We start from the raw sequence: 5,454 nt of genomic DNA, 5'->3' as shown, positions 1-5,454 counted from the left end.
TAGATCGAAATGATTCTGCATCTACTACTATTACTCCACACATCGACCGCTATCTAGCATGCATCTAGAGTATTAAGTTCATAAGAACAAAGTAGCGCATTAAGCAAGATGACATGATGTAGAGGGATAAACTCAAGCAATATGATATAAACCCCATCTTTTTATCCTCGATGGCAACAATACAATACGTGCCTTGTTGCCCCTTCTGTCACTGGGAAAGGACACCGCAAGATTGAACCCAAAGCTAAGCACTTCTCCCATGGCAAGAAAGATCAATCTAGTAGGTCAAACCAAACTGATAATTCCAAGATACCTGAAAAGATAACCAATCATACATAAAAGAATTCAGAGTAGATTCAAATATTTCTAATAGATAAACTTGATCATAAACCCACAATTCATCGGATCTCGACAAACACACCGCAAAAAGAGTTACATCGAATAGATCTCCAAGAAGATCGAGGAGAACTTTGTATTGAGATTCAAAGAGAAAGAAGAAACCATCTAGCTAATAACTATGGACCCGAAGGTCTGTGGTAAACTACTCACACTTCATCGGAGAGGCTACGGTGTTGATGTAGAAGCCCTTCATGACCGATTCCCCCTCCGGCGAAGCGCCGGAAAAGGCTCCAAGATGGGATCTCATGGGTACAGAATGTTGCGGTGGTGGAAACAGGGTTTCGTGGTGCTCCTGGATGTTTTTAGGGTATGTAGATATATATCGGCGAAGGAAGTCGGTCAGGGGAGCCACAAGGGGCCCACGAGGGTGGGGGCGCGCCCACCCCCCTAGGGCGCGCCTCCCTGCCTTGTGGCTTCCTCGTGCGTTTCTTGACATCCAATCCAAGTCTCCTGGATTGCGGTTGTTCCAAAAAAATCTCCTGAAGGTTTCATTCCGTTTGGACTCCGTTTGATATTCCTTTTCTGCGAAACACTGAATTAGGCAAAAAACAACAATTTGGGTTGGGCCTCCAGTTAATAGGTTAGTTCCAAAAATAATATAAAAGTGCTTAGTAAAGCCCATTAAACATCCAAAACAGGTAATATAATAGCATGGAACAATCAAAAATTATAGATACGTTGGAGACGTATCACTCCCGTACTCAAACAGCTACCCCGCACGACACCTCCTAGCCAATAAAAAGGGGGGCGTGTGGCACCACGTAAATGGTAAGTAGAACACCCACGGTTTCAACAATACTTGTGTTTCCAATTGTAACGTGGCAACACTTGTTCCAAAATGACTTTGTTGATTGCTAATGTGTGTGCCTTTGAAAGTCAGACAAAAAATTTACCACAACATGTTGGTGCCATGTCATGACACCATGCCAAGTTTCATGAATTTTAGGCGAGTTTTGGATTTAAGGGAATTTGAAAACCAAGTTTCTTGATGTTTTCGACTGAACCAAGACGCCCAAATGTTTGAATTCCATTTCCATTTCTTTCATGGGACCTATAAATTCGCCCAAGTACACATAAATGATTTTTCAACTAACTTTGGCACTCTGGAGCATGTGCTTGTAGTTCAAATTTGAATTATGTGCATTAAATGCCAGGAAACTCAATTAATGTATAAAAAGGCCAAACGAACCCGGAACAATTCCAAAATTTAGCACGAAACTCCTATTGGTCTAAGCTGCCTGTGTAAAAGAATCAAGGTGGGAGACGGCAATGTATGTTGTTTCACACACGGAGGTGACACATTTCCCCACGGAAGGACGAGCCTTCTTGAGAGAAGCTCTGGTTTGCAAGAAGCTTATACCAAAGCTTGTCCCAATTCGGCCAAAAAAATTACCACAACATGTTGGTGCCATGTCATGACATCATGCCAAGTTTCATGATTTTCATGCGTGTTTTGGATTTACAGGAATTAAAAACCAAGTTTCTCAATATTTTTGGCTGAGCCATGATGCCCAGATGTTTAAATTTCATTCCCATTTCTTGCATGGGACTTAGAAATTCACTAAAGGACACCCATCTGATTTTTCAACCAACTTTGGTGCACTGGAGGATGTGCTTGTAGTTCAAATTTTAATTATGCACATTAAATACCCAGAAACTCAATTAATGTATAAAAATGCCAAACGAACCCGGAATAACTCCAAATTTTAACACGACACTCATATAGTTCTATGTTGCCTCTGTAAAAAAACAAGGTGGGAGGAAGTGTATACCGTTTCGCACACAAAGGTGACACGTTCCCTCTCGAAACCACGAGTCTTCTTGAGAGAAGCTCTGGTTTGCAAGAAGCTTATACCAAAACCTGTCCCAATTCGGCCAAAAAATTTACCACAGCATGTTGGTGCCATGAAACGACACCATGATGTTCAGGCGAGTTTTGAATTTACAGGAATTTAAAAACCCAAGTTTCTCAATGTTACCAGCCGAGCCACGACGCCCAGATGTTTGAATTTCATTCCTATTTCTTGCATGGGACATAGAAATTTACCCAAGGATACACATGTGATTTTTCAACCAACCTTGGTGCACTAGAGCATGTGCTTGTAGTTCAAATTTGAATTATTCACATTAAATGCCCAAAGACTCAATTAATGCATAAAATGGGCCAAACAAACCCGAAATAATTCCAGGTTTTAACACGACGCTCCTATAGTTCTATGTTTGCTCTGTAAAAAATCAAGAGGGCGGCAGCGTAAGTCATTTCACGCACAAAGGTGAGACGTTCCCTCTCAAAACCACACACCTTCTTGAGAGAAGCTCCAATTTGCAAGAAGCTTATACCAAACCTTGTCCCAATTTGGCGAATTTTTTACGACAACATGTTGGTGCCATGAAATGACACCATGCCAAGTTTCATGAATTTCAGGCGAGTTTGGGATTTACAGGAATTTAAAAACCAAGTTTCAATGTTTCCGGTCGAGCCACAACGCCCAGATGTTTGAATTTCAATCCCATTCTTGCATGGGACCTATAAATTCACCCAAAGACACACATGTGATTTTTCAACAGACTTTGGTGCACTGGAGCATGTGCTTGTAGTTGAAATTTGAATTATGCACATTAAATGCCTAGAAACTCAATTAATGCATAAAAATGCTAAACGAACCTGGAATAATTCCAAATTTTAACATGACACTCATATAGTTGCATGTTCACTATAGATAAATGTTCTAGAAATTCAAACACCATCCTTTCCCTCCGTAACACCATTTTGTCTTTCAAAACAGAATGAAAAAATCAGGTATACCACAAACAGTTTACTAGCAAGAATCGTGTGAGATGCGTTATAAAATAACTTGGCGCATCGTCTAGTCTAGCTTACTCAGGAAGATTCATCGTCTACAGTCCACCGTCGTGCTTGAACCACACTTGCGGGCCAGTTTCTCGCGGCACCGAGTGAAATTTTTCTGGCACCGCGGAAATATCTATCTCCCCCCCACCAAAAGCCACATTTCCACTGTTCCTCCTTGCTTTCCAAGTTCAAACCTTCATTGTTGGTTACTAGCAGTGCTGCCTCCTCATCGGCGAACCTTCTTCTTGCAGCGCCCCTCCTCGCCGGCGACCCTTCTTCTTGTTGCGCGCGCTTGTCGATATGCTCAGGTAATCCATACCCCACCCACACCCTCCTCCTCCTTCCCTATCTCGCATGGCCCGATCGACAACGCGACACCTTCCGCCTGAATCACTGGCCTCGTCCTCCAATTAAGCGCCACCCACAACCATTTTGCATGCAGTATAATGTGGAGCTCAGTAGCATCTGGCAGCAAAGAAGCAAATTGCGGCCGCACGCGCGGGTGAGGTTGCTATGGCTGCCATGCGTGTCGACCGCTAGATCTTGGAGGAGCACCTCGTCTTCGAGGCCACCGTCAACACCGCCACATTGTTGTCTACTTTAAAATACAGTTCGTGCTATTTTCTCGAGGCCAACGCTAGTGCCTTCTAGTGATTTGTCCTCTGTAATGTTAACATGCAATCTAATATTCTAAAATATAATGTTCAGTTAATAGTTTGGTCCAACAATTGGTACATTTCATAGTACTGTTCTCAAGCATTCTTGGTTTCTTAACTATCTTATCTTCTAGTATGTGTTCTATTCTGCAATGTCGTCCTCAATTCACTGTTTTGGTTCATTTGGTCTGCTATCTAGTTAACTATTTGGTTCAGTTCTGCAATTTGATTTTCATTTGTTGTGGGTACAATTTTGTATTGTTATGCATGTGAGAAACAAATCAAATTTGGCTGTACTCAATACATATTCTACTGATAGTATGGAAACTCTCAGTTAACCTGATCAACATCTTCCTTATATGTGTTGCAGGGAAACAATGGTAGGCACTACAGTTTACCATCGAGGTTTGCTCATGCATGGTCCTTTCGCTAATAGCACATTATTGTGCATTTGCAGGAATCATTCTAATATTTAGGTTTCTTACAATTTGGTCTTTCACATGTAGCTCCTGCTGTCAGAGGCTTAGACCCACTGTTCAACCCATTTTGCATATGGGGAAATGAGATGTCCATGAATATCAGTCAAGTCAAGAAACTCAGAAAGATTTGTACGATAAAGAAACTTGCGATGATTAACAGCAAAATCTTTGTTTTCACAATGAAGAAGACATTAGTCAACTATAGGATGGTACTAATTCTTTTACCTTGTTTCTACCCCTTGTGCCATTTCAAAATTTATAATAATGATTTATGCATATCTTTGTCTTTATTACTTTCAAAGTAGTTCACCGACGATTACCTCTCAAACCACCTTCATAATCGAGAAGCAAGGAAGGTATTCATTCAAAACCCAGGGGTACAATATCGAAGTCTTCCTGAAGAGGACGAAGGTTGGGCGGGCAATTATCCATAGCCACTGGCCTAAAGTTGCAAGGACATTCAACATCACTGAAGGCTCAATATTCGTCTTCCGCTTCTGCAGTTTCCCAGATGAGATTCATCTGTCTATTTATCGTGTATGTTGCTACTTTCCAAAGGTTTTCGATGTTGCATGTGAAACTTGGTGCTGTTGTGTAATGGCATAGCTAGCTATATCCCTCTTTGGTGTAACTAAGTGCTGAAGCTATCTAATGTAAATCGATTATGAAATCATGGTTGCCGTTATACAGATATGAAATATCTGGTGTGTTTTATAAGAATGTCAATTTGATGACTACATGGATTATCAATAATAGGCTAATTACCCTGCTTATTGGGGTTTTCTATTGCGGACGGTTACTCTGACAACACCATGGGCGATGAACTCAAACAACCCACACAATTTCTAGAAAGTAGGCATGTTGGATCAACTAACAATCACATACGGCTTCCGGCAAAGAACTGTTTGCGTTAGGCCACCTTGCACAAACGTTTCCACACAAAAAACTGTATGTGATATACATACGAATAGAAACATTTTTCTAGGATTCACTGTGTGGGATGTACGTATGAACGGAAACGATTGGGCTTTGATGCATCGCTCGATCACACACGAGCTCATTTTGCCCC

This window comes from Triticum aestivum, chromosome 1B (genome assembly GCF_018294505.1).
Source record: "Triticum aestivum cultivar Chinese Spring chromosome 1B, IWGSC CS RefSeq v2.1, whole genome shotgun sequence".
Lineage (NCBI taxonomy): Eukaryota > Viridiplantae > Streptophyta > Magnoliopsida > Poales > Poaceae > Triticum > Triticum aestivum.
This window is presented reverse-complemented; position numbering follows the sequence as displayed.